Source organism: Pseudorasbora parva, chromosome 23, assembly GCF_024679245.1.
Source record: "Pseudorasbora parva isolate DD20220531a chromosome 23, ASM2467924v1, whole genome shotgun sequence".
Lineage (NCBI taxonomy): Eukaryota > Metazoa > Chordata > Actinopteri > Cypriniformes > Gobionidae > Pseudorasbora > Pseudorasbora parva.
In genome coordinates this window covers 9,208,188-9,230,209 of record NC_090194.1, presented here as the reverse complement: position 1 = coordinate 9,230,209, position 22,022 = coordinate 9,208,188, and the positions used below count along the sequence as shown (strand labels likewise).

General features: G+C 40.5%; 1 protein-coding gene and 1 pseudogene across 7 annotated transcripts in view; one reads left to right on the top strand and one right to left on the bottom strand.

The window, feature by feature from the left end:
- cadm2a (cell adhesion molecule 2a) overlaps positions 1-22,022 on the bottom strand; it is a 604,121-nt gene that overhangs the window by 193,268 nt on the left and 388,831 nt on the right. The gene's annotated exons all lie outside the window — the stretch shown is intronic.
- Positions 240-22,022, top strand: part of LOC137063129 (uncharacterized) — a 39,876-nt pseudogene continuing 18,093 nt past the window's right edge.

Sequence of the window (22,022 nt, the reverse complement as noted above, 5' to 3'; positions counted from 1 at the left end):
TGCATTAAAAATAATAAAAAAAGATTAAAATAAAATAAAAAGTGCAGTGTACTTCAGTGGTGAGCTGAAGTTCCTTCATGCATAAATACTTGAAACTTTCCACAAAACAGTTCCTTTCTGCATAAATTCTGACCATACAAACACAGATGAGGAACAAAGCTCATTTCAACTAACTAGTTTTAGTTTGTTGGCATCCTGACGACACTGAAACTGTCTGAAAGTGTAAATGAAAATATAGAATGGAGTTTGACCTGTACATAAATGAACCAACCACTGATGGGATCTATGAAAATGATGACGTTACTGAAGATACGATTGGAAAAGAGATCACAGACTCAACTCAAGGAAAATCACCTGAATTCACAGGTACTGAGATTAATAATGCACTCAGTTTGCTTGTTTTCAGTTGATGTGAACTGAGTTAAGTGCAAATAAAGAGAATGACATGATGTGTGTTAATCTTCAGAGAGTGATTGTGTGAGGAACAGAAGCTCCAGAGCAGCTGCAGTGTGTTTGGGGCTGCTGTGTGTTCTTCTGCTGACTGCAGTCATAGTGCTGTGTGTCATGTTCACTCAAGAGAGACAACAGTTCATATCCAAGAATGAAAACCTGACCAATGAGAGAGTCCAGCTAATATCTAAGAATGAAAACCTGACCAATGAGAGAGACCAGCTAATATCTAAGAATGAAAACCTGACCAATGAGAGAGACCAGCTAATATTCAAGAACAAAAACTTGACCAATGAACTTCAGATTTGTGGTAAAGTTTCTTTAGTCTATTTATTTTCTATACAGAAAATATTTTTATAGCATGATGTAATTGGGTTGTGATTAGGGATGCATTGAAATCAAAATTTATGGCCTAAACCGAAAAAGAGGAAACCAAGGCCGAAAGCCTAAAACCGAAACACAGATATCAATAATAAATCAATTACAAATTATGCAAATATTTATTTACCACATTGCAGCAATGCACAGCAGGAAATACAATTCAAACTAACATTAAATAAACAAAACTAAACATTAAATAATAATGCACAGGCCTACTGGCCTGCTGAAAGGTACAGAAATTTAATAAATTAATCAGATGTAAAATAACAGCATATTTAACTGTTTAAATTAAAGATTAATCCTTATTAAACTTACAAAAGCTATTAAATCAAGAGCAGTTAGTGATGTCCTTATCTTTTGTTTGACATTAAACAGACAGCAGTAAAGGCTACTGCCCCTTTAAGACCTAATACAGGGATATGCGTTGTCTTTCTCAACACAGTTCACTTAAGGCATATACAGACTGTCTACTTGGATACTCATCAAGATGAACATGTTGACATACTCCTTGTGTGAGTTTGTCCGTTTAAGCGCAAGACTTGAAAGAGAACTCAATATTTGCGCGATGTGAGACGAGTGCATGCTCTCGGATGAGTGCACAGAGACAGATCTTCTGTCGTGCAGGTTGTGGTTTCTGTTTGCGTCATCACAACTTTTCGGCCGTATTGTTTCGGTGATAAAAATCTTTTGGTGGCCGAGTATTCGGTGCATCCCTAGTTGTGAGAGACAGTAACTTTACACACAATCAATGAGTTTACTATCTGTTATAAGTTACAGATAGGCGAGTGTAAATGAGAATAAAAAGCTAATATCTTAACTTGTTCTGTTAATAGATGAATGGACTTACTATCAGTCCAGTTTTTACTACATATCCAATGAGAAGAAGAGCTGGACTGAGAGCAGAAGATACTGTACAGCGAGAGGAGCAGATCTGATCATCATAAACAAAACAAAACAAGTGAGTGAGAGATTGATGTGCATTTATGGTGTTCAGAAGCTAAATGAGAGATGGTCAGATGAAATGTGTATTGTCTGTTTATGATATAAATGTGGAACTGTTTCATCTGCTCAGGATATTTTAAAGAAAGTATCTGATGGTACTTCAGTCTGGATTGGTCTGACTGACAGTGATGTGGAGGGCAGATGGAAATGGGTTGATGGCAGCTCACTGAACTCTAGGTGAGAAATCTCTGAACTGATTAATATCTAATAAATGATTCTCACAGTTAGTATGATATCACAGAAATCATCACTAAACCTCTGATGCTGATCTGTAGTTTCAGCTTCTGGGCGTCTGGAGAGCCTAATGGAGGTTCAAGAGAGAACTGTGCTGTAGCTGTGGTTCAGGACCGAAGCTGGCCAGATTCATTGAGGTGGATTGATCATCCATGTGATAAAGCTTCTCAATGGATCTGTGAGAAGAATATTTCACAACTCATACTGCCATAGGAACATCACACACCTTTTCTGAAACAAGTTTAACAGTACAAAACTTCTGTAATAATTGATTATCATCTAAATCATTGTTTCTTCAGCTTGTTCCTGTAGGACGCCCCGCTGATTTATTTAAACTAATAACTGGATTGCTCAATCATGACGTCATAAAAAGTGAAGCCACCATGCATATTGGTATTCCATAGTATTTTAATTCACATTTTATTTAATTAAAAGAAAATAATTGGATTTTAATGAGAAAACATTACCTAACGAGTCTTTTTTATTTCTGAAGTCTATCTGTACATTCTTACAACACACACATCCCAAACATTTAAATGGTTATTTGTTTAAAGTTGGGAACTTTCCCTGATTTTTAAAAGTTAAGTCCATCTTCATGACAGTAACGAACATCAGATCAACTGATGACTAACATTCAGCTGACACCTCAACATTTGTATTGCAAATATCAAAATGATTCTTCTGAAATCTGAATGCAGATTTATGCTTGGTAAGGCATGCACATTCAACTAAATTCACTATACAGTTATTTAGTATGGTTAATTATGTTTTGTGATATATTTTTTATTAACTATAAATGTTTCAACAGTGTTTTCATTAATAAGTATATTAAAAAGCAGAAATGGACATAAGGAAAATGTATTTAAAGTAGCACTAGGTAACTTTTCAATCTTCATAATATATTTTCAAGACTCTTGTGATGATGCATGGACTTACAATAGGTTGAATGACACGTCTGCCATAGCTTGATGGGGTCTGTATCGTTTTAATCGTACTTTTAAACTTCGGGTTTCGGGTAGTAACCCGAGAACAAAAAGAACTACAAAATTCGACTGCTTTACGGCATATACGTCACTTCCACCAACACCCACACTTCCTTAAATTCGGACGTGCGAGCCCAACTTTGTTCGTCGGATAATATAGTCATGTCCGAAGCAGCAGAGACAAATAAGAAAGAAAAGGTTTTGTTGGAGGAAAGCAATAAGAGGAAACGAAAATGTGATCAGATTAAAAGCAGGACGAGGATCAACATGTGACCAGGGTTTGCTCGTCGGCGTGAGCTGAAGGAGGCGTGCCCGACCGATGCTGTCATGCTTGTTATGGTGAGCTACCACTCAAACATTGAACTGAAGTATCATATAGATTCTGTAAAACGCTAACCAATAGACTACTATAATGACGCTGGCTTGTAAACGTGATCATCGCGATTATTTGGCGTTTGAAAAAAATAAAACCCATGAAATTATATTCATATGACATGCTGAAACATATGCCACTGACTGTACCTGGAATGAAGACATTTCACACACAACGCCAGAAGAACACCTGCATGTGAACTCCTCCCCGCACCACTGTATATATTAGGGATGTCCCGATCCGATCACGTGATTTCAGACTCGATCGGAATCGGACGTTACATCCCGATCAGGACTCGGATATATATGTATATTATGGGGTGAGGTGAGCAGGGGTGCCGTTTAAAAGGTGCACACTTGCACCGCGGTTCATCTCACATCTGATGACGCATCAATAATATGGGTTGTAACTTGAAAATAATGCTTTATGTATGTTTCTGTACCGTGCTGGCTCCTCAGTACATTACAACAGCGCTAATAAAAGAAAAACGTGGGCAAAACGGTCTATCTGTGTAAACTTTGTTCAATTCATGCGAGTGCTGCCGTATTGTCATTGAATATGAGCGGTCATTTTCACCGTCATCACCCGTGTGTAGAGAAGACGCGAATGAGAACGCGCGCGCTGATCTGTCTCTGTGCATCATCCGAAAGCGCGCACTCGTCTCACAGCGCGCAAATATTGAGTTCTCTTTCAAGTCTTGCAATTAAACGGACCAACTCACACAAGAAGTATGTCAACATATCCATATTGATGAGTATCCAAGCAGACATAGTCTGAATATGCCGTAAGTGAACTTTATACAGTCGAGAAAAACGACGCAGAGCCTTCCATTAGGTCTTAAAGGGGCAGTAGCCTTTACTGCTGTCTGTTTAATGTCAAACAAAAGATAAGGAATCACTCACTGCACAACATTATTGAATAGCTTTTGTAAGGATTAGTCTTTAATTTAAACAGTTAAAAATGTAGCTATTTTACATTTGATTAGCCTACTTTATTCAATTTCTCTACTTAAAAACTAATGTTAGACCTATACAAACTTTTGGGAATTTTTTCGGGATTTTTGGGAACAGATTATTTAATTTAATTTCCATAACTGTTTATTTCACACCAGCATTAATTGTTCTGCATCTGTGAGAGTATGGGCGGGCTTTTGATATCGCCGTTGTACTTCCTGCTCTGCGCAACTCCGGTCCCGGACTTTTTTATATTTACTGTTGCACTAAAATCCAAAAGTGAAGAATTTATGTTATTTATTACTTGATTGTTCAAGCTACCTCACAGAAGTGCTCTGTTTGTTATAGTTGTTGAATGTTAAAAGAAGGTGAATAAAATTAAAAATAAGGAACATCCTGGTTCGTTTTTTCGCTCTTCTTTATTTTTTTTTAATGTATTATAGAAGTATCGAATCGGGACTCGGTATCGGCAGATACTCAAAATCAAATGACTCGGAGGCAAAAAAACCTGATCGGGACATCCCTAGTATATATTTTTACAACCCGCCCCGCACCCGCGACCATTAAATAGACATACGGGGTCCGTGGGTTATGAGACGACTAAGTCGCCAGAATAAGTGCAAAAACGTTTGCGACGGACTACACTTCAAACAAAGACTGTTTACAAAGTGAAACGGGTGTGACGACGCAGCCATGCGCACTTACAAGACGCCTCACACAGATGATGTCAGATTTACAGCCAAATTAAAATGAACTGGAAATACCACATTTGGATTATCATAAACAAGCTCAAAACCAAATTAACGGATACTTGGGGCAAAACTGCCATAAAAAATAATTTATTAATAATACATTTAAAAAGCCCTTGAGTTTAATCTTTATCACACATGCTGTTTAAAAAATGACTAAATGTATATAATGAGCGAGTATATCATGAAGGTTTTTTCCAACCTGTGTATTTGCCTTATCCTGAATCACTATATGGTACACTAGGGGTGGCACAGTTCAAAAAAAAAAAACACGGTTCAGTTCGTATTACGGTTTTCGGTTCTGTACAGTTCTTGTCGTTTTCTCTTTTAATTGTTAACACTCCAGAAATTTACTTCAGCATATGACATTAAGTTAATTATCCACAATTTAGGATACAGTATTTAAAAAAAGTTATATATAGAATTCGTTTCCTAACTGTCTGTCTCCTGCTTACGCTGTCCAACACACTGGCGCAACATTGTTCATTTTTCAACATTGTAATCATGTCAATTTTGTGTGTAACAAGGTTTGTAGATGGGAAGGAAGGAGGCGGGAACCGGCGAACGAAAAATAAATAAACAAAACGAAAGTAAAACCGCGGGCAGCCCCTCACGGACGACTGCCCACACATACACACATAATAAAACGTGGGCAGCCCCTCACGGACGACTGCTCACACATACACACATAATAAAACGTGGGCAGCCCCTCACGGACGACTGCCCACACATACACACATAATAAAACGTGGGCAGCCCCTCACGGACGACTGCTCACACATACATAATAAAACGTAAACAAAACTCAAGAAAACACAACATAAATCCAGGCCTGGTCCTCTCTCGTCTTCCGTTGCCTTTGCTCCTCCTTTTATGCTCCCGTCACATGGCCGCGAGACGAGACCGCTGTGTCATGCAGCTGGCACTCATTAACACTCGTCACCGGCCTGCTCTCGCGGCCCCTCGCCCCGCTGCCTGCCACAATACAATATAATATAATATAATATAATATATATATATATATATATATATATATATATATATATATATATATATATATATATATATATATATATATATATATATATATATATATGGACCCTGACGCGAAGCGGAGGATTAAATATTTTATTTATCTCTTACGCAAAGCTTCCGCGAAGAAAAACAGTTCCAAAACTGCTTTAAGTTTTTATCTATTGCTGCTAAATGTTGAAAACGAATGCTGAAAGGGTTAGTTCACCCAAAAATTAAACCAAGCCTATGATTTACTCACCCTCACGTCATTATAGGTGTATATGACATTCTTCTTTCAGACAAATACAATCAGAGTTATATTTAAAAAGTCCAGACTAACGTTAATCCAAGCAGTAGTTGCAATGTTAGCTGTTTTTGAAGTCCATAAAAAATGCAGCTGTCCGCCAAATAATGTGCTCCACACGGCTCCGATGGGTTAATAGAGCCTTCTGATTCGAATCGATGCGTTTGTGTAAGAAAAATATCCATATTTAAAACTTTCCATTGTAGCCATGGCTGTTTAAGTATTTAACAGCCACAAGATGGCGCCAACGTTAAGCATTAAAGTAGTACCGGTCAAGATAACTCATAGTACCCGTATGAGCGGGTGTTATCTGGAAATAACATACCACTGGAATGCGATTGACCAATCAGAATCAAGTATTTCACAGAGCCGTGTAATAAACAAAGATAACTGCCCCATCTCTTTGTGTGCAAACTGCACTTGATGTGACGGAGTCACGTGACTAAAACCAAAAGACATTTTTAGCCTATAATCCCCAGTGAGACACATACATAATGATTTGGGGAAATAAATAAGAGACTCCATGTCCAGTAGAATAAAATGGAGTAAACCAATTCTTAAATTCGGGGAAAATTGGGTGACAAGATCGCAAAATGCAACGCTTAAATTTGGCTCACCGTACAATTGCAAACCTAATATTTAACTGGTTTATTTCTCTGGTAAAGAAAGCTTCACTCATGTCATAATATTCACATAAAACATACATCATTGCACATGCACATACAAAAAAACTTTTTTGGCCGACCACCCCCGGTGCTACTCAGCCACTGCGCTTTTACGCTACTGGTTGTTTCCAAATGGTGGATGGAGACCTTTTCGGAGTACATAAATCAACAGTGAACAGAATTGTATTATCTGTTCTTTTGTCTTCGATTTTTGTTCCAAATTGCTCTATTAATTGATGTAATAAAATGTTTTCGTGGCTTGTAAAATTAGAGCTTCTGTTACGCTGTGCCATTTTGTCAGTTATGCGAATGATCGTTATAACGGACTTTTGTTTTTTAAATTCACAGTTCCTTTACTTGCGCGAGACCTTTGTATTCACTCGAGTGTAAGTGAAACATTTACATTGTTGCTGTTTAGTTACACTGGATCATTAATGTATTTTCCATGCTTGTGAAATCCGCAGTGTTTACATTGCCTGCTTGATCAGTAACGGTCTCTCTCTAGCACTTTATAAAGACAGAGGACATTTTAAAAGTTTATTTCCTTTATCAGCGAGAGCTCCTTATGTCAGAGAGAGTGTTTCTGGTGTTCAATAAAGAAGGAAATTGAATGTTAGTATTGTTGCTGTCAGTGGCTCATCATGGCGGTGAAAATTAATGGAGGTTTTAATCGCAGGTTAAATACTGCTAATCCCAGATTTGTTAATCTTGGTTTAAAATTAAGTGGTGCAACACAACTAGATTTAAATTAAAGCCTAGATCAACAAATCCTAGATTAGCTCTAAACTGAGCTTAATTTAATCCTTGTTGGTGCAACCCACCCTAAGAGTTTCTTTAGCAGCGGCAGAATGGCAGAAAGACAGAGGGAGAAGAAATATGTTGCAGACAATGGATGACAGTAAGTTAACAAGATGCTATAGATTAAATGGTGTAGGGATTATGTTTGTGACGGATCTTATTAGAGACACGCTAACATCTCTGCCACAGCGCAGGAATGCCATAGCGCCAGAAATGTAAGTAATTGTTACATTACGATATTTGGCAAATGGGAAAATGCAACAATGCAGCAGTGATGATTTAGGTCTGTCACAACCTTCTGTAAGCAGAGTGATCACACAAACAATTACAAGCACTTTCTGAACCTCATATTGTGTCACAGTTCATTTCATTTCCACTGGACATTCCCACCTTGCAGGCTCAAAAAACTGCATTTATGAATATAGCAGGCTTCCCTGGTGTTGTCGGAGTAATCTATTGAACCCACATCCAAATTATTGCACCGTCGGAAGACGAGGAGGTTTATGTTAATAGAAAGAGTGGAACAATGTTTATAATTCTAAGCCAATCAAATACCTTATATTAAACTAACAGCATGGTAAATAATAAAAGGATAATGTGTGTGTGTGTGTGTGTGTGTGTGTGTGTGTGTGTGTGTGTGTGTGTGTGTGTGTGTGTGTGTGTGTGTGTGTGTGTGTGTGTGTGTGTGTGTGTAATAGAACAATTTGCACTTGCAATTTCAAAGTGAAGGCTTAGAATAGACCCTATACTTAAAAGCTCTCCTTTTTTCCCTTTTTTGGACAACCAACCAATCACAGTCTTCAAAAGACTGTGTCATGCGTAGCAACAGGGTCAGCCACGCCTCTTCACTAAGATAAAAGTTTTTGTATTTTCCTTGCTCAGAGATGCTCTCAGATCGGTCCCGAATAGCTCTTAAGCTAAGACTCCTACGTAAATTTTTTTAAGCTAAGTTAGGAGTTTTCTGAGAGGACTCTTAGAATCTTTATGAATACGGGGCCGGGCCCTGAACATTAAAGTGACTTATGTTTTGTGAGCAGCAACAATGACAATTAAACATGGATACAATGGTTTTAATAATTGATACTACGAATACATACGACTAAATAAAGATGGTGGAACAAGGTTAGAATCTGATTGAAGTTGTCACAGTCCTCCAAAGATGTTGCATGTTCTACTTCAGCTAGGTCACTAAACCTTCGAAGACCCCTCAGACTTATTGGCATCGGGCCCCTAATTTATATGTGGCTAAAATCTATCCACCATAAATGTCAGAATTGACTCATTTTTGATCCTGGAGAAAGAGACTCCAGATGCTACATGAACTATATGAGCAGTACATTTGTTACTGTATTTGTTCATCTTTGTTAACGTTAGTTCATAAAAATCCAGCTGTTCAAGGTTTGTTTGTGTTAGTTCACAGTGCATTAACAAATGTTAACAAGATTTTAATAATGCATTAGTAAATGCTGAAATTAACATTAACAAAGATAATTAAATGCTTTATAAGGGCAGTTCATTATTAGTTCATGTTAACTTATGTTGTTTACTAATGTTAACCAATGACCACTATTCTAAAGTGTTACTGATAATGGTACGTTATTTCAGTGATTAGTATGTTACCTAGTAACTTAACCATACTAAGGATCGGTTTGATTATTTTATGATGTTATTTTTTAAAGATAATTTATGAGAGATACGTAAATTGTTAGCATATTACTTAAAGGGGGGGTTAAACACTGAGTTTCAGTCAATCTCATGTCAATCTTAAGTACCTATAGAGTAGGTATATATCCTTCATATCTCCGAAAAGTCTTTAGTTTTATTATATTTATAAAAGAAAGATAGGCTGTACCGAGTCTTTCAGGAAAAAAAACGAGCAGATGGGGGCGTATCGTGTGGGCGGAGCTAAAGAATCACGAGCGTGCAGCTGTTGCATTGAGAGCGTCTGAAAGCTGTGACATCCTCAAACGTGGAAAAGAAAATATTACCCTAATAAACCATGGCTATCAATCAGATTCAACTAATCTGGCTGAAATAAATTGAACAGGAGAAGCAGCAACAGCAGGACGTCCGTCTCTGTGGTATGTACTGTATTTAATAATAATAAAAAAACAGTGGCCTGTCAACATTTGTGTGGGTTTACTCGTGGTTTATGAGGACATGATTCGGTTTATGGACTATTGTATGCGACTAAACTTTAGCAGTAGCAAGCAAAACAGCTTTGCACATCAGACTAGTTTAACGTTATACATAGAAAAACAATGGAGTAATGTTAGGGCATTTGAATGACGAAGCACGCTTTGTGTGAACTTCCCCTAGGTTTATGTTTGGTTTTACAATAAACAAACTGACACCTATATTGGTCAGCTAAACAAATGTAACTAAACACACACCATAGATCGCATGCTCCATTGATAAATTAACTAACGTTATACACGACAGTGTTGTTTACTGATGTTTACTTACGCGACAATAGCCAACAGCAATTTGAAGCAGTTTTACTCACCACCTGTTTCCAAAGCACGACCGTGAACCTTTATCGTTTGGGACCGCTCCGTCAAAAACACACTTCTTTGGTAACATTGTTGATTTCGTGAAGTCCTGTGACAGCAGTGACCGTGGAGATCCACTTTTGCGACACGACCGAAGCGTGATGTTGTGAAGCTTCCCATTATTTTTGCGTTCAAATCGGTTCTAATGCAGCGCTGCCTTCCCGGAATGCAATGCGGACGCGTTAAAAACGCTCGACGTCACCCATAGGAATAAAGTGGAGCGCGGCACGACAAAGTGTTGCACGGACGAGTGGATCTGCACCTTGAGAGCAGTGTTTATGGGTGTCAAGTTTATTATAGTTTTGCTTTTTGAAATTAGTTTTTATTTTAGTATCGTTTTCAATTTTGCTACAAATTTCAGTTTAGTTTTAGTTAGTTTTACAAATGGTTTTGCTAGTTTTAGTTTAGTTTTTATTTTGCAAATACATTTCTATTTAGTTTTTATTTATTTAGTTTCAGTTTTAGTTTTAGTAATTATAGTTTAGCAGAGTTACCATAATGAAGTGTAGAGACCAAATCAAGGTTTTTAAATTCAGCAAAGTTTAATGTTTGCACAGATTAGAGTTTAATCTTACTTCCTTAAGTGAAATAACTTGAAAACAAGCATTATTGTTTAAACCCAGGAAGGTCTTACAAAACATGCATAAAGTTGGGTCTTCACCTTTGAGCAAAAAAGCTTGAGTCAAACTATGACCTATACAAACAACGATCTGGAGATTAAAAATGAAATAAATTATATTTTGATATTAAAAAATTATATTTGATATTTTTGACATAGGCTAATATTCAGAGGATCTATCTTAAAGAACAAAATAAATGCAACGTAAAATATAAAAGTAAAAATGATAAATTCCAGACAAACTCATTCATAACAAAGATGAAATATTGTTAAACAATTAAAAGCTTATTTTAATTTCTTCAGTAGTACAATGTAGGCTAGCAGCGTAAGACCACAGCTAAAGTCATCTGAATACAGCCAACACACACTGTTGTGCTGTGTGTGTGTGTTCCTTGTTTGGCAATACTTGTGAAGACACAAATGTCCTCACTTATATAGTAAAACATGAAAATGACCCACTAGTGAGGACATTAGACTGGTCCTCACTAGTTAAAAAGGCTTATAAATCAACCAAAACATGTGTTTATATAAATCTGTTGATCTGATGTTTCTGTGATGGGTTGGGTTAGGGGATAGAAAATATCATTGACCTGATATAAAATCAATGGAAGTCTATGTAATGTCCTCACTAATATAGTGAAACAAACCTGTGTGTGTGTGTGTGTTTGTTGTGCTATAATTGTAAAGGGGACCAATGTCCTAATTTATCTAGTAAAATATTATGATAACTTATTATTTATAAGCCTTTTTAACTAGTGAGGACCAGTCAAATGTCCTCACTAGTTAAAAAGGCTTATAAATCGGCCAAAACATTTAAATTTAAATCTATTGTTTTGCACGTTCTTGGGATGGGTAGGTATAGGGATTGGGTTAGGGGATATAAAATATCATTAACCGATATAAAATCAATGGAAGTCCATGCAATGTCCTCACTTATAAACAAACGTGTGTGTGTGTGTGTGTGTGTCCTGGTATTCCCTACTTTGTGGGGAAATGTCTCCACACAGATAATAATAGTATTCGTAGTAAATGATTATGATAACACCTTTGAGCCTGTCAATATTATGCAAACATGAAATCTCAAACGCACAGTAGGCTAGTACTTGCTACTAACGTTAGTTGCTGACTTTTGCGCCTGCGTCTCTCGTCGAGTAAGAAACGGCATTCTAAAACAGTGAGCTTAAGTTAAAAGAAGTTCAACGTGCAGCTCATTACCTTGTGTTATTTCCCATTTCACTGCCACGGACGCATTGATTCTTTGTGAACTGCCGTGTGTTGCCTGTCTGCACGCGCCCGTCACAGGACAGCGGTTAATCTCCTCCTCAGATCACTTCACGCGCAGTAGCGCAATATACAGACACTCACTCAACCGCCACAGTCAGATTTTCCACCGCATTAAAGAGAGCTTATTAATAACGAAAACGAATACTTATTTTTGCTAATTATTATTTTATTTCAGTTAGTTTTTTAGTAAGAGTAGTTAGTTTCGTTTAGTTTTAGTTTTTTATTTATTCAGATTTTTTAATTTTATTTCAGTTTACGAAAATGTTTTTTGACCAATAGTTTTAGTCTTAGTTTCAGTTTTCGTTTACGAAAATAACCTTGATGGGTGTCGTGCATTTGTTCTCTTGTTCTGGTCGCTCGCGCGCGCACCCTTCCGGGAGAAGAGCCCGTACGGCCCATACAAGGACATACTCGGAAAAAACTCTCCGAAACTTGTGTGAAACCGGAAGGAGTATTTTTGACACAGAAATACTCCATCAAACGTCCAACTTGTCATGTTTCTTAAATGAGTAGTTCATCATTTACTAAACACTTGTTAATGAATTAATTTATACTAATTTATTAATTTATAAAACCTATGTAAAATGTTAACATATCGCTTGATAATCATTTATGAATGTTTTGTAAATTATTCATTTATCATTAACTAACCACTTATAAATGACTAACAACTGAATGTTATTATAGTGTTACCAAATATAGTAGCTAACTTACCACCACCACCAAAAAAAAACTAACTAACCATAAGTCGATCAGCTATCTGAACTTTTGATGTACTAGTAAAACCCTAAAATTGTTTAACACCTCCCACCATGAAAATTAACATATGCATTTGAACATCATTTAAATAAACACAAACCGTATTGTTGAAACAATAATTTCCAGTGGCCTAGCGCAGCTGAAGTTCCTTTATGCATAAATACTTAAAACATTTACTAAATAGTTCCTTTCTGAATACTGGTCTCATAAACACAGATGAGGAACTAAACTCAGTCCACTCCAGGAGAGAAACTAGAGTTAAAGTTACTTTTCTAACAACAAAAGAGTTAAAAATATAGAAAGAGGTACAACTCAGAAAATCTACAGCGGAGATTACAAAAAAAACATTGATGATGTCTAAGAATATGTCGACGTGGTAAGAGGTAAAGTCGGAAAATAGATCACAGACTCAACGAGTATCCCATCACCTGAACAGGTACTGAGATTAATCATGCATATTTCAGTATAGTCCAAGAATTTAAATTTTTATTTTAATTTTATTTTTTACCACTGACACATTTTTTTATTTAGTTAAACAACTGTAACCATTTTAACTGCACTAAGAATGTCTGGGCTTGTGAATGATGGTATGGATAAAGGTTCGATGATGGATTCAGAAGACAGAATAGAGAAGGCAGTTGATATCTACATCAGCGCCGAGGCTGTAAGAGACATGAAACATAAGAAAAACACGGAGGACTTTAACACCGAAACAATGAAAACTAAAACACCACAACACACAGGTAAATGAGATTAACTACTTATACATTCACTCATAAAAGTTGATGTAAATTGTTTTAAATAATAAAAAAAAGAAAATAGTCTAGCATAATATCTGTCATCTTCAGGAAGTGATTGTGTGAGGAACAGAAGCTCCAGAGCAGCTGCAGTGTGTTTGGGGCTGCTGTGTGTTCTTCTGCTGACTGCAGTCATAGTGCTGTGTGTCCACATCCATACACTGAGCACAAACTACACTGAAGAGAGAGACCAGATACGAATCAACATTACTAATCTTACAGAAATGAGAGATGAGCTACTAAACAAGATCACCAACATCACAGAAGAGAGAGATGGGCTAATAATGAATAAGAAAAACCTGACCAATGAGAGAGTCCAGCTAATATCCAAGAATGAAAACCTGACCAATGAGCGATACTGGCTAAAAAATGAACTTCAGATTTGTGGTAGTTTATTTTAATTTTTTTTAAAATAAATGAGGTTGGGTTGCGATCTCAGTAAATTTGCACACAATCAATGAGTTTACTATCTGTTATAAGTTACAGACAGGTGAGTGTAAATGAGAATAAAAAGCTAATATCTTAACTTGTTCTGTTAATAGATGAATGGACTTACTATCAGTCCAGTTTTTACTACAAATCAAATGAGAAGAAGAACTGGACTGAGAGCAGAAGATACTGTACAGCGAGAGGAGCAGATCTGATCATCATAAACAACAAAGAGGAACAAGTGAGTGAGAGACTGCAGAGAGAGAGAGAGAGAGAGAGAGAGAGAGAGAGAGAGAGAGAGAGAGAGAGAGAGAGAGAGAGAGAGAGAGAGAGAGAGAGAGTGAGTGTGCATAGTCTGGAGTGAGGACAGCAGGGGGCGCTCACCCTGTGGTCTGTGTGGGTCCAAACACTCCAGTGATGGGGACACTGTACTGTCAATGAGCACAGTCCTTTGGATGAGACGTTAAACCGAGGTCCCGACTCTCTGTGGTCGTTAAAAATCCCAGGATGTCCTTCGATAAAGAGTAGGGGTGTAACCCCGGCATCCTGGCCAAATTTGCCCACTGGCCCCTGTCCATCATAGCCTCCTAATAATCCCCATATAATGATTGGCTTCATCACTCTGTCTCCTCTCCACCAATCAGCTGGTGTGTGGTGAGCGTTCTGGCGTAATATGGCTGCCGTCGCATCATCCAGGTGGATGCTGCACATTGGTGGTGGTTTGAGGAGATTCTCCCTTCTATGTAAAGTGCTTTGAGTGCCTAGAAAAGTGCTATATAAATGTAATGAATTATTATTTTTTTATAATTATTAATGTGTATGTTGTCACTAAGATATAATTGTTTAAAATGACTCCTCAGGAATTTGTTAAGAACATTTCTAACAGTGCTGGAGTCTGGATTGGTCTGACTGACAGTGATGTGGAGGGCAGATGGAAATGGGTTGATGGCAGCTCACTGAACTCTAGGTGAGAAATCTCTGAACTGATTAATATCTAATAAATGATTCTCACAGTTAGTATAATATCACACAGAAATCATCACTGAACATCTAATGCTGATCTGTGGTTTCAGCTTCTGGGTGTCTTCAGAGCCTAATGGCAACGGTAATGAAGACTGTGCTTTGACTCAACCAACTGGATGGGCTGATTATCCATGTAATGACGTTTATAGCTGGATCTGTGAGAAGACTATTTTTTAAATGACTTGATATAAAAGCATTATAATTCAATAATTATAAATATGTTAATTAAATATTAATGTAATGCATAAATAGTGTATACACATCTAGTGTTGTGTTTTGTCATTTTCCCAGATTTTATCCATGTCACTTTTATTGTTATTCTATGGAAGCCCTAAACAGCCATGGATAATATAATATTTTTTTTCTTCTTCACGTTTTCTCGTGATCTTCTCCAAGTTATACAACTGTGACAACAGGTGGCAGTATAGAACCAAATAACTGATGGGGTGCGGTAGCCTATCCACCTTACTGTGTTAAGGCTGATTTATACTTCAGCATCGGACCTGCGCCATGTAGACCATGGGCTACAAGTCGATTTTCATTTATACTTTTGTGTCCTTGTCCGTGTCTACGAGCAGTTACACATGCAGAGAGTACCCCTGTGTGATGGCGTTCCGAAGGGTCCAAAAATGACTTTTCTACTTGCACTCGTCTCAATGAATGTGACGCCTGCGTCTTCCGAATTTGATGTCTACGTATGCCTCATGGATAGTTTCCAGTACATTCCACACAATTCATTCTTTATTATTTTTTCCCACTGATCTTCAATTATGTTGTATTAGCAATAAGTGATTTTACCTTGCTAGTGTATATCTTGTTTAGTCCAAATTAGGGCTGAACGATATGGACAAAATTTCATATCTCTATTTTCATGCCAGATATCTCGATATCGATCCAATATGATATGACTACGTGTTCGGTGAAAACCAAGCATTTCTCAGAAAAAAAAAAAAATAAAATAATTAAGCCTACATTTCAAAAATTTGTGTCAGAAAATGTATTGTTTTTAAGCCTTTCGCACGTACGATCACACAGGTGTAATCAGTCTAGGCTGGTCCCTGGAGCGAATGATCAAGTGCATCACATGATCAACTGCTAAATCCAAATGTTGAATTTAGCCAGAGACAGGCGCGCTCAGAGCTGTCATATACCACAACTTTTCAGTGTTTTCAACCACAAATCGTTTATTTTAGTTTTCAAACATATAAATTCACATAAGTACTAAAAAAAACAATACATTTAGAGTTTGTAAAATACACACTGATGTCTATGGAAGAGGTAATAATAATCCTTTTCATTATAATTCGACACGTTTTATTCATATCAGATACACACATCGTGTAAGTAACTTCAATGTTTACTCTATTCTATTCCCAGTTCACCAGCCACTTACTTTTAAGTATTTCGGGAGAAATGGATGAATTCACATGTTGTAAACAGAGGTTGCAAATCCAACAGATCTGATTCTCTGAACTGCGTCTGCGGCACAAACTAACACGGCGGCGCCCATCGCGCATACAGCTCAACTAACGCGGTCGTTATAAATGGGTTTAAACAACAATATACTTCCACTTGCATGTATTTGACAATCGGAATATCATGCCATAGCTAACACATTTGTGAATATTCTGAATAAAAAAGGAAAAATGACAAAAGCAGATCATCATTCATTCAGTGCTGTTGCTGCTGCGGTGTCACGTGACAAGCAATGACGCGTCACCATGGAAACGCCGCCCCTCTCACAATATAATTCCCAAGTCCCTGGTAAGTGTGTGCGCGCTGGCTTTAGCGGTGTATTCAAGGGCACTCGTAAAACTGATGTTTGTTATGACCATAGATATCCATAATAAAGGCTAGATGTCTCGTGCGCGCTGTTGGCCAATGGAGGTCGCCGTCCGCAACTGGCGGCCATCTTGTCACAGGCAGCTCGCTCACTCGTAACAGTGTGTTTTAATGGTGCATGTACTTTTAAATAACCATAACTTGCTAAATTTTCAACAGATTTTCAAACGGTTTCGTTTGTTATAAACGTCAGAGATGTAGTTATGACACTACATACTTATGAATAATTATAACCATGGACTTCAATATGAAAGTAACATTGAACATAACAGATAGGTGCAATGAATATACACACACACAAGGTATTTATGTTAAATCAATTTATAGGCAACTAAAACTGTGTACCGAATGGCAACATGAGAAATTATATATATTTATACACATACAGCTCAGATTTTTTTTTTCCAGAGCCAGCTATATATATATATATATATATATATATATATATATATATATATATATATGTGTGTGTGTGTGTGTGTGTGTGTGTGTGTACACTTTTATAATAAGAATATCACTATTATAATAAAATAATTTTTAAAAAAAATGCAAACTAAGTTTATTTTAACTAGACAAAAGATTGGTTGTCATAAAATCGTTATTGGTGTCCATAAAACCTATATAAATGAACAGCTCGATTGTGGTCTCCGCCCCCTTGATAACGTGCGCGTAAGTTAGCCATGATACACAAGCTGCACGATTAAGTCGTTTATTGAAACGAAAAGCTGCAATTTCAACGTGTTAAAGCATCCAGATTTGTAGCCATGTTAATAACGTTTGTAAGAAACCAAACCATTTGTAAATCCGTCAAGATTTCAGCGAGATAAGAGTATTTATGTTCGGACAGATCACTCATCTTACATCAGGTTCCACAGAGCCCGACAGAAAGCTTGCCTGTGACAAGATGGCCGCCGGTGATGCCGATGGTGACTCCGCCGTAAGACATCTAGCCTTTATTATGGATATCTATGGTTGTGACTGCCAGAGTTGTGTGCAGGGCGAGCGCGGAGAGAGGAAATCTATATCGTCGATATCGTTGCTTTTTTCGATATTAATATCTTGAAAGTTCATATCTAGATATAAATACGATAACGATATATTGTTCAGCCCTAGTCCAAATACGACATTTTAATGTACACAAATTATTATATTAAACGTTTTGTTTGCCGTTGTTTTTTGTCAACAAATCCACATATACTTATGAGTAACTAAGTTTTTTTTACAATACATGACACAATTACTGGTCATTGTAAGATATACAAATTTTCATTTTATAAAAACTTATCAAGAACTATCTGACCATAACCACTGAGAACTATTTATAAAGTAAAATATGAATGGCCACTTGAGTCAAAACTGCTTGATCTGACTGATGTGATCAGTTTAAATTCAGTTATTTTATTTTATTATGTATGTACATGTTTGCAGACCAATTAAGAGGAACCTTATGTACAGATCACTGTGGAAAAATGAGTATAGCCATTAAAGAAGAAACTCTTGCCAGACAAAATGTTATGGTACTGATCACTTGCTGATACAACTTTTCTTGGGCTGTCCCAGTCCATGTTCTTATTATGTGCTGTGTTATAATGGTGAATGATGTTGTGCATTAAAAATGTTCTGATGGCGAGAGCAAGTTATTTATGAATAGTTTTTCGTTAATTTCAGCAGAATATAAATCAAATGTCACGTGTTAAATTCACCAACCCAACTATACTTATGCAAATGTTGATCATTTGGAATAAAAAAAAATAATTATAAGCTAATGCAGCCATGGCCACACTTTAAAAAATGATTAATGAATTGCTTAGCTGGGTCTTCAGGCGATCGACGTCCTCACCTCCCTCGATGGCGGTGCGGTGAAGGGGTACGTGGGAATCCCTCCGGTCGAGCGGTCAGTGGCGATGCATCTGTGTCCCAAGACCGCTGCGGACTGGCGTGGTGCCCCGCGTCTCCCCTCCCGGGCGTGTAAGTTCTCGTCCGGGCTAACCGGCAAGGCTTACACAGCCTGTGGAGAAGCCGCATCGGCTTTGCATGCCATGGCGCTCCTGCAGGTCTACCAGGCCAAAGCGCTCATGGAACTGCACGAGGGAAGTTCCGACCAGGGCGTTATGCAGGAACTGCGTGCGGCGACCGACCTCGCTCTCCGAGCGACGAAAGTCACTGCACGCTCCCTGGGTCGGGCGATGTCCACTCTGGTGGTCCAGGAACGCCACCTGTGGCTGAACCTGGCAGATATGCGTGAAGCGGACAAGGTCCGCTTCCTGAACGCCCCTATCTGTCAGGCCGGCCTCTTCGGCGACGCCATCGAGGACTTTGCCCAGCAGTTCTCGGTGGCCCAGAAGCAGACGGAGGCTATCAGGAACATCCTGCCCCGGCGACCTGCTGCTGCCTCCACCCAGTCGCCGGCCGCAGCTCCCCCGCCTGCTCGTCGCCGAGGGCGTCCCCCGGCGTCCGCCTCCGCCCCTGCCAAGCCAAAGCAGCAGCCTCCACAGGCCAAGCAGGGTGCCGGGCGCAAGGGTGGCGCCCAACCTGTCCAGACCGCTAAGCCTGCCGGCAAGCGCAAGGGGAAGCGGCCCTGAGACAGGCAGCCCAGGGAGGACAGGAGCTGCTCTTCGGGAGATGATGTCCGCATCCCTCCCACACCCCCCGGAGGAGGACCGGGGGGTCCCGACTGGTCCAATACATCTGCCGCCAGCTCTCCGGAGCTCGGCGGTACCCACATACTCACAAAAAGAGCAGTTTCCTATCCCCCTGGGCCCCAAGAGGGTCAGGGTGGCAGTTCACGACGCCTCCGGGCTTTGTCTCTCCCTCCCTCCCCTCCCCTCCCCAGGGGGCAGCAGAGTGGGCTCCGAGGACGCCTCCGGGCCTTCTCACCCACTCTCTGCCTCTCCCGGGAAAGCTCAGACAACACTCCGGGCCGCCCACGGGCCTCCCGAGTCGGGTCTGAGCATCCCACCTGTCTGCCTCCGGGCAGCGAGCAGTCGAGCGGGCTCCGAGGACGCCTCCGGGCCTTCTCACCCGCTCCCTGCTCGCACCAGGAGAGCTCGCGCGACACTCCGGGCCGCCTCCGGGCCTCCCGAGTCGAGCCAGAGCTCTCCGTTGCGCTGCCCCACCCCGGGCATGTCTGTGGTGCCGTTGGTCCCGCTGGTACGGTCCCTGGGAGCGTGGCTACAGCTCCCTCGACCGTCCCGTTGGCTCATCCGTACCATCAGACTCGGCTACGCAATTCAGTTCGCGCGCCGGCCACCCAAGTACAAGGGCATCCTCTTCACCTCAGTGTGAAGCAGCGATGCTCAAGTCTTGCGGTCAGAGATCGAGGTCCTACTGGCGAAGGACGCGATCGAGCCGGTTCCTCCAGCCGAGATGAAGACAGGGTTCTACAGCCCTTACTTCATTGTGCCCAAGAAAGGGGGTGGGCTCCGGCCAATCCTGGACCTGCGCGTCCTGAATCGGGCCCTGCACAAGCTCCCGTTCCGGATGTTAACGCAGAAACGCATTTTCCAATGCATCCGTCCCCAGGATTGGTTTGCAGCAATCGACCTGAAGGACGCGTACTTTCATGTCTCTATACTCCCTCGACACAGACCGTTCCTACGCTTTGCGTTCGAGGGGAAGGCATACCAGTACAAAGTCCTGCCCTTCGGGCTGTCCCTGTCGCCTCGCATCTTTACGAAGGTCGCGGAGGCAGCCATTGTTCCACTCCGAGAACGCGGCGTTCGCATCCTCAACTTTCTCGCCCAGTCTCGGGAGCAGTTGTGCGAACACAGGGACATGGTGCTCAGTCACCTCAGCCAGTTGGGCCTTCGGGTCAACCGAGAGAAGAGCAAGCTCTGTCCTACGCAGAGAATCTCTTACCTCGGTATGGAGCTGGATTCGGTCAGCCAGACTGCGCGCCTCACGGAGGAGCGAGTCAGGTCGGTGTTGAACTGCTTGAATATGTTCAAAGGCAGAACAGCGGTCCCACTGAAACTTTTTCAGAGGCTCCTGGGGCATATGGCATCCGTAGCCGCGGTCACGCCGCTCGGATTGCTTCATATGAGACCGCTCCAACACTGGCTTCATGGCCGTTTCCCGAGGTGGGCGTGGCAGAGCGGCCAGTACCGGGTCCCAGTGACTCCTTACTGCCGCCAAACCTTCAGCCCGTGGTCCAACGCTTCGTTTCTCCGGGCCGGGGTGCCCCTAGAACAAGTGTGCAGGCATGCTGTGCTGTTCACGGATGCCTCATCCACGGGTTGGGGGGCCACGTACAACGGGCATGCAGTTGCGGGTCTGTGGACGGAACCGCAGTTGCATTGGCATATCAATTGCCTCGAGTTGCTAGCAGTACACTTGGCACTGCGCCGCCTCAAGGGGCCGCTACGTGGCAAGCATGTACTGGTCCGTTCGGACAGCACGGTGGCCGTTGCGTACATCAACCATCAGGGTGGTCTACGCTCCCGTCGCCTGTTCCAACTCGCCCGCCACCTGCTCCTGTGGAGTCAGAAGCATCTGAGGTCGCTTCGGGCCATGCATGTCCCTGGTGCGCTGAACCAGACAGCCGACAAGCTCTCTCGGCAGCCAGCACCTCCGGGAGAATGGCGACTCCACCCCCAGGCGGTCCAGCTGATATGGGACTAGTTCGGAGCCGCACAGGTAGACCTGTTTGCCTCTCCGGACTCGACCCATTGCCAGTGGTACTATTCCCTGACCGGGGGTACCCTCGGCACAGATGCACTGGCGCACAGCTGGCCCCGGGACCTACGCAAGTATGCGTTTCCCCCAGTGAGCCTTCTTGCACAGACCCTGTGCAAAGTCAGGGAGGACGAGGA